This window comes from Carcharhinus amblyrhynchos, chromosome 5, assembly GCF_965287045.1.
Source record: "Carcharhinus amblyrhynchos chromosome 5, sCarAmb.v2.hapA, whole genome shotgun sequence".
Taxonomy (NCBI): domain Eukaryota; kingdom Metazoa; phylum Chordata; class Chondrichthyes; order Carcharhiniformes; family Carcharhinidae; genus Carcharhinus; species Carcharhinus amblyrhynchos.
The window spans coordinates 122,485,037-122,497,844 of NC_137328.1; positions in this window are offsets into that span (position 1 = coordinate 122,485,037).

The window sequence follows — 12,808 nt, forward strand, 5'->3', positions numbered from 1 at the left end:
AATGATTCGGAAGATGCCAAGGGAACTTCCTGAAATCACCAGTGGATAGCAGCGTTTGTTTCAATAGAAACATAGAGTCGTAGAGTCTATGATTCTCTGAGAAACCCATCTGAAAGAGTGTGTCTTCATTAAATGTCCTCTCCAACACAAGATGGTGGAATTGGAATTCAATAAAAGATATCTGGAATTAAGAATCTACTGATGACCATGAAACCATTGTCTATTGCCGGAAAAACCCACCTGGTTCACTAATGTCCTTTAGGGAAGGAAATCTGCTGTCCTTACCCGGTCTGACCTACATGTGACTCCAAAGCCACAACAATGTGGTTGACTCTCAACTGCCCTCTGAACAAGGGCAGCTAGGGATGGGTAATGCTGACCAGCTAGCAATGCCCATGTCCGTGTGTGTGTGTGTGTGTGTGTGTGTGTGTGTGTGTGTTAATCTGTGTACTTTTTAAAGTTTATTTATTAGTCACAAGCAGGCTTACATTTTCACAGTAAAAATCCCCTAATCACCACACACTGGTGCCTGTTCCGGTATACCGAGGGAGAATTTAGCATGGCCAATGCAGCATGTCTTTCAGACTGTGGGAGGAAACCAGAGCACCCGGAGAAAACCCACACAGAGACGGGGAGAACATGCAAACTCCACACAGACTGTGACCTAAGCCAGAAATTGAACTCAGGTCCCTGGCACGGAGGCAACAGTGCTAATCACTGTGTTACTGTGTATTGTGTGTGTGTGTGTGTGTCTGTGTTGTGTGTGTTTATGGATTGCGTGTGTCTTTTATTTTGTGTGCCTCTGTACTGTGCTGAACTAGATCTTTCTCTTTCTGCATCTATGACTATAGTGTGTTTGTTCCTGACTGTGTGTTTGCCTGAATATTTTCCATATAAAAGTTGCTGCCTCCACATGTACTGTGAGGAAGGAAATCCCTTACCTCATAGGAGAAACCTTTACGTTGGTTCCCACCCAGTAGCCCCTGGAGCCCTGTCACTCTGGGTCTAAAGACTCACTGGGGAAACTCTGAGTTGCATCAGTTGACTGCTCCACCTGGCCTAGTGTAGTGAAATCAGTATTATTTTCAAGTCCAGATGTTTTTTTAGAGAAACATTGGAGTTGAGGAATACAGGCATTGTGCATTGCTGTTCCTGGTCAGATTTAAGCTTTAAAGGGCTGCATTTAACTACAGAAGAAAATAAATGGTTTTAAACTCTGCAGTACCTGTGTTTTTCTCACCAATTCCAATCCCTCTCACCCCTTGCAACAGAACCAGCATCATTCCTCCCCTCCCCCCCTCGTTTCATCCACTTGAATACCATTTATATAAATTATAATTCATATAACTTTGGCAGAGTTGTAGCAGTCCCATCTTTGGATTTGTGGAACTTTTTTTATTCATTCGTGGGACCTGGCTGTCGCTGACTGGCCAGCATTTATTACCCATCCTTAGTTGCCCGAAAGCAGTCAAGAGAGTCAACCACATTGCTGTGGCTCTGGAGTCACACGTAGGCCAGACCAGGTAAGGACGGCAGATTTCCTTCCCTAAAAGGACATTAGTGAACCAGATGGGTTTTTCTGACAATCGACAATGATTTCATGGTCACCAGTAGATTCTTAATTCCAGATACTTTTTACTGAATTCAAATCCCGCCATCACCATGGCAGGATTCGAACCCAGGTCCCCCAGAACATTGGCTGAGTCTCTGGATTGATAATTTAGTGGTAGTACCACCAGGCCATTGCCTCTCCTATTGTGCAAGCAGTCCATCCTGACATAAGTTGCAGTACTGAAAGGGTTCTACACTATCGCAGGTGACGTCTTTTGAGGTGAAAAATCAAATAGAAGTTCTGTCTACCCTCTAATCTGGGTGCCAAGGACTCCACAGCGTAACTTTGAAGGTGAACAAGTGAGCTCTCCTCGATGTTTTGTCCAATATTAATCCCCCAACCAATTACCTGGTAATTCACTTCATTGCTGTTTGTGGAATATTGATCTATGCAAATTGGTGGCTATGTTTCCTGCATTGCAACTTGCTCTGCACTTCTGAGGCACGCAGTTGGCAGCAAAGCATTTTGAGGCTGTGGAGGGTATATATAGAAATGTAAATCTTGCTTCACAGCTTGGCCACGACGATTAACCCATTGAGATGTGTGGGGCTGGGGTCAACGGAAAGTGGGCACCTATTTAGCTGCAAGGTTCAGCAGACTGTGAAAAACATTTGGTGGACACTTTTCTTTGTCATTTATTAGTAAACAGATGATGTAATGGTAAGAGATTGTTGTTATTTGACAAATGCACCAGCCGTGCCCATTTGGGAATCACTGCTGTAATATGTTTTTCACTTTGTTTTTTTGGTCCGAGCTTCACTTTGACAATTGACGGTGCAGCTCTCTGGATGGATTGCGTGACACATGTTTATCTAAACCAGCCCTGAATTTTGTTTCATGATATAGAGGAAAGCAACTTCTTTACATGGAAAAAACCCATAGAAACCCTACAGTGCAGAAGGAGCCCACTGATCTTGCACTGACAACAATCCCACCCAGGCCCTATCCCCATGTATTTACCCTCAAATCCCCTGACCCTAAGGGGCAATTTAGCATGGCCAATCAACCTAACCCATGCATCTATGGACTGTGAGAGGAAACTGGGGCACCGGGAGGAAACCCACGCAGACACGGGGGGAATGTGCAAACTCCACACAGACAGTGACCCAGGGCCGGGAATCGAACCTGGGTCCCTGGTGCTGTGAGGCAACAATGCTAACCATTGTGCCACCCCTAGTCTAGTAATCCAGAGACCCATGCTCTGGGGACCTGGGTTCGAATCACACCACGGTAAATGGTGAAATATGAATTATTAAAAACCTGGATTTAAAAGTCTAATAATAACCATTGATTGTTGTAAAATCCCATCTGGTTCACTAATGTCCTTCAGGGAAGGAAATCTGCCATCCTTACCTAGCTGTGTCTACCCTCTAATCTGGGTGCCAAGGATCCCACAGCATGACTTTGAAGATGAACAAGTGTGCTCTCCTCGCTGTTTTGTCTAATATTAATCCACCAACCAATTACCTGGTAATTTATTTCATTGCTGTTTGTGGAATAGTGATGTATGCAAATTGGTGGTTATGTTTCCTGCATTGCAATTTGCTCTGCACTTCTGAGGCATTCAGTTGGCAGCAAAGCATTTTGAGGCTGTAGAGGGTATATATAGAAATGCAAATCTTGCTTCACAGCTTGGCCACGACGATTAACCCATTGAGGGCTGGGGTCATCGGAAAGTGAGCACGTATTTAGCTGGAAGGATCGCCAGATTGGTCTATATGTGACTCCAGACTCACAGCAATGTTGTTGCAATGGTCCAGCAAGCACTCAGTTCAAGGACAGTTAGGGATGGGCAATAACTACTGGCCAGCCAGCAACACACATATCCCATGAAATAATTTTTAAAAATCCTTGATGAACCACATGCAAATTTCAGACAAATCACTGATATTAATTTGCATTTACCTCAATCTGTGTGTACCAGCAGACCTTGATTTTGGAACTTAACAATGAGTGAAATGCATCAGAAACAGCCCCTTCTGTTCCTTCCTTGCTACTCTTTTTTGAATGGCTACCTAATTTGTGCACCTGGCTATTGGAAATAATTGAACTTGGACCAAGTGTAGCCTCGAAGCCCCCAACATTCAAACAGAACAGGCCAGCGACAAAGGAACGTAGAGCAGGGCAAAGATTGCTGAGCTCCCTGGTCTGGGTGGTTGGGGTTCAGGGCTGGGTAGGTCCCATGGGCTGCAGTTTGAATGTAGCTGCTCCAGTCTCACGTATGTAGAAAGCTCATTTGACTGAGGGTTGGGAGACTGATTGTATCTCAGAGCCTCAAGCTTGGCAGTACTCTCCCTTCACGTCTCTGCCTCCCTCTTCCTCAAAACCTACCTTGGCAAGGGTGGCACAGTGGTTAGCACTGCTGCCTCACAGCGCCAGGGACCCAGGTTCAATTCCCGGTTTGGATCACTGTCTGTGCTGAGTCTGCAAGTTCTTTGATTTGATTTGATTTATTATTGTCATATGTATTAACGTACAGTGACAAGTATTGTTTCTTGCACGTTATACAGACAAAACATATTGTTCGTAGGGAAGGAAACAAGTGAATGCAGAATATAGTGTTACAATCAAGCTAGGGTGTAGAGAAAGATCAACTTAGTGCAAAGTAAGTCCACTCAAAAGTCTGACAGCAGCAGGGAAGAAGCTGTTCTTGAGCCAGTTGGTATGTGACCTCAGACTTTTTCCCAAAGGAAGAACATAGAACAGTACAGCACAGTACAGGCCCTTCGGCCCTCGATGTTGTGCCGAGCTATGTCCAAGCCCAAGATCAAGCTATCCCATTCCCTCCCTATCATTCTGGTGTGCTCCATGTGCCTATCCAATAACCGCTTGAAGAAGGTGGAAGAGAGAATGTCCGGGATGCGTGGGGTCCTTAATTATGCTGGCTGCTTTGCTGAGGCAGCGGGAAGTCGTGTCTGCATGGGTTTCCTCCGGGTGCTGCGGTTTCCTCCCACAGTCTGAAAGACATGCTGGTTAGGTGGAATGGTTATGCTAAGCTCTCCCTCATTGTAGCCGAACAGACGCCAGCGTATGGGGACTAGGGGATTTTCACAGTAACTTCATTGCAGTTTAATGTAAGCCTACTTGTGACTAATAAATAAACTTTAAACCCTTTGACTAAACTTTTTGGACATCTATCCTGCTATCCCCTTGTGTCTCCCTGTCATACTTTGTTTCATAACGCTTCTGTTAAATGCTTTGAGCCTTTTGTTGCATTAAAGGTGCTATGTAAATACAAGTTGTTGCTGTGTTAAACAAGCACGGTGGTGGGGGGTCGGGGGGGGGGGGGGGGGGTTGGTGGGGGGTGGACGGGGGGTGGTAGGAGGGTCAGAATGCTGAATGTCACACGTTGTGCCCCATAACCATCGCTTTTCTTTCTCCTTCGATGTTTAAGGGGAATTAGTGAATGCAATGGGGTTTGACATCAGCCTGGTCATCACTTGAGCTTCTTAATTCAAGTTTGGTTTAACTAAAGTGAATCTGAATCTCGAGCCGAGGTGGGATGTGAACTCTGGATCATCAGGCTTGGCCTCTGGATTAAGGGTATCAGTAACACACCCCTGTGCCATGCTACCCCTTAACCTAACCTTCCATTAATGAAAGCGATGCACGCCCACTTTAGGCAATTTAATAATTTTAATATTTACACATTTTAATAAAATGTTTATTTTAATAAACATTTAATTAATGTCAGATGACCCACATCTTAATAAAAGCAAATTACTGCAGATGCTGGAAATCTGAAATAAATATGGAAAATGCTGGATAAACTCAACAGGTCTGGCAGCATCTGAATTAGTCACATTTAATTATTCTTCTATAAAAAAAATCATTTAGACCTGAAATTTTAACCTGTTTTTTTTTTCAGTTTTGTTCTGGAAAATGTGCACTGCACCCCTTCCAAATCCTGATGAGATTCCCCAAAATCTGAAAGCAGTGAACTAAAAGACGACTAACATCAGCTTTGTATAAATGTAATATCACACCCATTTCTTTGTAATCTAGGCATTTTGAGATTTAGGCCAACGTTCCATCAGCATTTTACTTTTGTTTTGCGCCTATCCACTGGCTCTTGTTGAGTTCCATAAATGGGAACCCAAAATCTCCCTATTCCTCCATACTTGGGACAGCACGGTGGCCCAGTGGTTAGCACTGCTGCCTCACAGTGCCAGGGACCCGGGTTCAATTCCCAGCCTGGGTCACTGCCTGTGCGGAGTCTGCACGTTCTCCCCTTGACTGTGTGGGTTTCTTCTGGGTGCTCCGGTTTCCTCCCTCAGTCCAAAAGGCATGCTGGTTAGGGTGCATTGGCCGTGCTAAATTCTCCCTCGTTCCATAGAACATAGAACACTACAGCACAAGCAGGCCCTTCGGCCCACAAGTTGTGCTGATCGATATCCCTACCTACTACCTCATTGTACCCGAACAGGCAGCGAAGTGTGGCGACCAGGGGATTTTTCACAGTAACTTCATTGCAGTGTTAATGTAAACCTACTTGTGACTAATAAATAAATAAATACTTCCTAGGTTCTCATCATGTAGAAATTACTCTGATTTCTCTTTCTTGGGTCCAAAGTGGATGGTCTTGTGGGTTCCCCCCATCATTCAATGCCTTTGGCCTCGCTTAACCTAGCAATGTCCTTTAGTAACCTTCGGCAGTTCTGACAAAAATCCAACAACTCAAGACGCTTAACTCTGTTTCACACTCTGTGGATGCTGCCAAACCTGGTGTGCATTTCCCAGCATCTTTTGTTTTCTTTTATTCAAATTTTCAGCGTCTGCATTTGGTTTAGTTTCTCAGTCCCTTAGCAACCCTCTGCTCCCATCCGCCCAGCTCACTGCCCTTCCTGACCTGCTGTTGTGTTAGCCTACAGCTAGGCAAACCCCACCACAGTACAAACCTACAATTAAACGATCCTTCCGTTGTGCTATCACGTTACCCTCATGTTGTACAAACTACACGCTGTAAGATGTTTCTGAATCCGAAGGCAGTCTCTCCATTGACATTAACGCCTCCACGTTACCTCAGTGCCGTGGCAATTTTTTAAAAAAATATTAGGCTAAATAACGTGTCCCTCGCAGCCTTTCTGCTGTGCCTAAAGACAAAGATGCAATCGGAGAGAGTGCACGCGATTCTGCTCAGATACGTAAAGGCTTCTGCCGCCTTTGACCAAATGCAGCCTACTTTCCAAATCCAACCCTTGCTCTGACGGTGGAATTCCGTCGCACCCACACTGGCTGATGAATTGTTACTGCCAGACCAGATCTTTCTGCAGCGCGGATTGTGTAACATGTTCATACAGGTTCGGCAGAACATTCTTCGACAGTCTCGCTCCCACGCATGCCGTGTCATGTTCACTGCCTGCTCCACACCGGTACCTGTACCAGCCACCTCCCACCTCCCGCTTCACTGCGCGGAGGTCGTTTTCGGGCCACGCGCGCTGCCCGCTGGGGAGGCTCTCTGGGAGAGGCTTATTACACACTACCTGGGGCAGGCAGCTCGGAAACAGGCCACTGGGCCCGTCGGCAGCCTCTGGGTGGGATTGCACCATCCCGCCCGCCACTGAAGTTGTAGCAGGAGGGACACGGCCCGTGCAAATATCTGTTGACCTCAGGCTGGATTTTCTGGTCTGGGGCGAGTGTAGCTGGAAAGTCCCACCCTTGATGTTCCACGCAAGCATCCTTCTTTGTCTAATCCCCACAGCAAAACCCTCCTTTCCCTTCACCCTGACATATACCTAACTTCTCTTTAAATGCATCATTGCTTTATGGATATAAGACCCGGGAGAGGGGGGGAGTGTAAACTGTGCAGAGGACGCAGGCAAAGAGGTAGAGGCAGGTCAGGGGAGTGGGCAACAAGATGGCAGATAGAGTATAATGTGGGAAAACCATCGAATCCACACAGTGCAGATGGAGGCCATTCGGCCCATTGAGTCTGCACTGACTCTCCGACAGAGCATTTATCCAGGTCCACTGTCCAGCCCTATCCCTGTAACCCAGAGCATTTACCCTGCAGATTCCCCTAACCGACGCACTTTGAGACACTGAGGGCCTGATTTTACCGTTTTCATTCAAGGTGCTGAATCCGGGCGCAATTCAGATCCGACTCGGAAATCTGCTCTCAGGTGCCCCGACGTGCATTCAGCCTGAAAAAGAATCACGGCTGCTGTGGGCGGGGCTTAGCGCGCCCAAAACGATCGGAGACCTGAACTGTGCACGTGCAGTGAGGGGAAGAAAAATGAAAATCGCACCACTGTCACATCGTTCCCAGGCCGCAAAAAGCAGACAAAGTGGCCCGGGATCGATGGCCCCCACAGGTATCACCCCCACCCCTACAATATAACTCCCCCCCCCCCCCCCCCCCTTATCCACCCATCACCCCTCCCGCTACCCAGACCAATTGCAAGCCTCTGTCCCCTTTCCCCCCACCGATCACCCACAAAGTGTCAGCGGTTCCTCTTCATAGCCCCCCCCTCCCCCACGGAAATTATCTGGCCTCCCTTCCCACCACCGCCCCCCCCCCCCCCCCAACAGAGATACATCTGACCCACCTCCTCCTCCACCCCCCCCCCCCCCCCCCACACCCCCGCCATCTCCAGGGTTTCGCTCACACCTGCTGAGATTTCTCTCCCCTGGATCTTCTCACACAGAAAGCTTCACCTTCCAGGCACAATTTCAGATCTTTGGCCATGCCCTCTTTGCTCCAAGTGAAATTTTTTGCCCTTACGGGCCACAGAACAAAGGCACAAAGCTTCGATTGCCATCTCATATCTTCAGGCCTGCTCACAAACCCACTTTGCTTCAATTCCGCTTTCCTACAGGGCTTGTTTTCCGATCTGAAGGAATCAGAAATGAACTGCGCATGTCCGCTGGACTGGTTCATAGAATCCCTACCATATAGAAGGAGGCCATTTGGCCCATCGAGTCTGCATCGACTGTCTGACAGAGCACCTTACCCAGGCCCTATCCATGTAACACCACATATTTATCCACAAATCCCTCTAACGTACACATCTTGGGACACTAATGGACAATTTGGCAAGAAACTACAAAGGCTTACTCCATCACGCAAACCAGCCTCCCATCCATTGACTCTGTCTATACTTCCCGCTGCCTCGGAAAAGCAACCAGCATAATTAAGGACCCCACACACCCCAGACATTCTCTCTGCCACCTTCTTTCATTGGAAAAAAGATACAAAAGTCTGAGGGCATGTACCAACTTGACTCAAGAACTGCTTCTTCCCTGCTGCCTTCAGACTTTTGAATGGACCTACCTTGCATTAAGTTGATCTTTCTCTACGTCCTAGCTATGACTGTAACACTACATTCTGCACTCTCGTCTTTCCTTCTCTATGTATGGTATGCTTTGACAAGAAACAATACTTTTCGCTACATGCTAATACATGTGACAATAATAAATCAAATCTAATCTAATCAAATCAGATTCTTCTATGTCAACTTCCCTTGCTGTATCCCTGGCAACAAGGTCCTATGAGTCTCTGAAGATGAGTCGGAGAAATGCCCTGGCCAATATTTATCCCACAACCAGCACCTAAAGGTGCTGACCAGGGTTAGTTATTATACTGCCACTTGTGGAATCTTGCCATGCACAATTTTGCTGCCTTACGTCCTACACTACAAATAGCATCTGTGTTTCACAAGTATTTGTTCGAATGCAAAGCAATTTGGGAAGTCCTGAAGAAAGTGCTGTTTAAATGCAAGTTCTTTCTTTTATACGTAAATTCTGTTTAGTTTGTTCTGGGTTGCAGGCCAGTTTGCAAAGAGGTGTACTGCATCGCCACCTGCTGTCACAGAATGGGACTTTTTGAATGTTTCCTGTGAACAAGTTTCAACAATGAGCTCCCATCGGCCCCCACACCCTTGGGGTAGATGGAGTTCAGACGCAGATCAGACGTGATCGAATTGTGGAACAGGCTCGAGGGACTGAATGGCCTCCTCCTTGGCCTTTGAGAAAAGCAAAATGCTGCGGATGCTGGAAATCAAGGACTCAAAACTGAAAATGCTGCAAAAGCCAAGTTGCGCCAGTAGAGAGAGAAACAAAGATATGACGTTGTCCATTTTGAAAGGAAGAGTAGAGAAGCCGACTATTATTTAAATGGAGAGACTGCAGATTGTTGCAGTACAGAGGGATCTGGGTGTCCTTGTACATGATTCACAAGAAGTCACCACACTGGTACAGAAAGAAATTAGGAAGCTTACCTAAATGTTAGTCTTTATTAAATTTATTTATTACTATCACAAGTAGACTTACATTAACACTGCAATGAAATTATTACGAAAATCCCTGAGTCTCCGTACTCTGAGGGAGAGTTTAGCACAGCCAACACACCTAAGCAGCACGTCTTTCATACTGTGGGAGGAAACAGAGCACCCGGAGGAAATCCACACAGACTCAAGGAGAGCATGCGGACTCCGCACAGACAGTGACCCAAGCATCGAACCCGGGTCCCTGGCACTGTGAGGCAGCAGTGCTAACCGCTGTGCCACCATGCCACAGCTGTCATTCGTGACCACAGAATAGCACTGCTATTCCCATAGCATTCTACAGCAAGCGAAGTGCTTTCTGAAGCCTCGTCACTGTTGTAATGTAGGAAACACGGCAGCCAATTTGTACACAGCAAGATCCCACAAGCAGCAGTGTGGTCATAACAGGGTAAGCTATTTATGTAACGTTGACTGAGGGATGAATATCGGCCAAAGCATGATTGATCCTGAGCTATTCTGAAATAGCGACACGGGATATTTTACTCCTTCCAGCCTTGGTTTAATGTCTCACCTGGAAACCTGCATCTCTGACAGTGCAGCAGTCACCCAGTACAGGACAGGGCAGGTCAACTTTGGTTTGTATGCCCATGTCTCTGGAGTGGACATTGAGCCCACAATCCCTTGATTCAGAGGTGAGAATGCCAACCCCAAGCCATGGCAGACACATACAACATACAAATTAGGAGCAGGGGTAGGCCATTCGGCCCCTCAAGAGTGCTCTGCCATTTGATGAGATCGTGGCTTATCTGATTGTGAACTCAACACCAGTTTTCTGTCTTCCCTCATAACCCTCAACTCTCTTCCATCTAGAAAGACAAGGGTAGCAGATACCTGGGAACACCACCACCTGGAGGTTCCCATCCAAATCACTCACCATCCTGATATTGAGTCATAGAGGTTTACAGCATGGAAACAGGCCCTTCGGCCTAACTTGTCCATGCCGCCTTTTGTTAAAACTCCTAAGCCAATCCCAATTGCCCACATTTGGCCCATATCCCTCTATATCCATCTTACTCATGTAACTATTTAATTGCTTTTGAAAGGACAAAATTGTACCTGCCTCTACTATTATCTCTGGCAGCTTGTTCCAGACACTCACCACCCTCTGTGTGAAAAAATTGTCCCTCTGGATACTTTTGTATCTCTCCCCTCTCACTTTAAACCTATGCCCTCTAGTTTAAGACTCCCCTACCTTTGGGAAAAGATATTGACTATCTAGCTGATCTGTGCCCCTCATTATTTTATAGACCTCTATAAGATCACCCCTCAGCTTCCCACTCTCCAGAGAAAAAAGTCTCAGTCCATTCAGCCTCTCCTTATAACTCAATCCATCAAGTCCTGGTAGCATCCTAGTAAATCTTTTCCTCACTCTTTCTAGTTTAATAATATTCTTTCTATAATAGGGTGACCAGAATAGCTCACAGTATTCCAAGTATTCACAATATTCCACAGTACTACCAATGTCTTGTACAACTTCACCAAGTCACTCCAACGCCTGTATTCAATGTTCTGACTGATGAAACCAAGCATGCCGAATGCCTTCTTTATCATTCTGTCCACCCGTGACTCCACTTTCAAGGAGCTATGAACATATACCCCTAGATCTCTTTGTTCTGCAACTCTCCCCAACACCTTACCATTAACTGAATAAGTCCTGCCCTGGTTCAGTCTACCAAAATGCATCACCTCGCATTTGTCTAAATTAAACTCCATCTGCCATTCATCAGCCCACTGGCCCAACTGATCGAGATCCTGTTGCAATCCGAGATAACTTTCTTCACCGTCCACTATGCCACAAATCTTGGTGTCATCTGCAAACTTACTAACCATGCCTCCTATATTCTCATCCAAATCATTAATATAAATGACAAATAACAATGGACCCAGCACTGATCCCTAAGGCACACCGCTGGTCACAAGCCTCCAGTTTGAAAAACAATTCTCTACAACCACCCTGTGGCTTCTGTCAAGAAGCCAATTTTATATCCATTTAGATACCTCACCCTGGATTCCGTAAGATTGAACCTTATGCAACAACCTACCATGCAGTACCTTGTCAAAGGCCTTGCTAAAATCCATGTAGACAACTTCAACTGCACTGCCCTCATCTACCCTCTTGGTTACTCCTTCAAACTCAATCAAATTTGTGAAACATGATTTTCCACTCACAAAGCCATGCTGACTGTCCCTAATCAGTCCTTGCATCTCTAAATTACTGTAGATCCTGTCTCTCAAAATACCTTCCAACAATTTACCCACCACAAATGTGAGGCTCACTGGCCTGTAGTTCCCAGACTTTTCCCTGCAGCCCTTTTTAAACAAAGGAACAACATTTGCCAAACTCCAATCTTCAGGCACCTCACCCGTGGCTATCGATGTTTCAAATATGTCGGCTAGGGGATCCGCAATTGCCTCCCTAGCCTCCCACAATGTCCTGGGATATACTTTATCAGGTCCTGGGGATTTATCTACCTGGATGTGCTTTAAGACTTCCAGCACCTCCTTCTCTGTAATATGTACACTCCTCAAGACATGGGAATGTATTGGCCATTCCTTCACTGTCACTGGGTCAAAATCCTGGACTGCAGCAGGTTCAAGAAGGCAGCTCACCACCACCTTCTCAAGGGTAATTAGGGATGGGTAATAAAAATGCTGCCCTAGCCAGTGATACACATGTCCCATGAAAAAAAAAGATTCTGAAAACTCCTGCCTTAAAAATATTCAATGATCCAGCCTCCAGCACTCTCTGAGGAACAGAGTCCCAAATAGTCACAACCCTCTGAGAGAAAAACATTCACCTCATCTCTGTCTCAAATAGGAGAGACACGTTATTTTTAAATGTGGATGTCTGGATAAAGCAGGATGTATAGGGCGAGGCAGGGGAGAGGGCTGGAGGGAAATTTCTTAACAG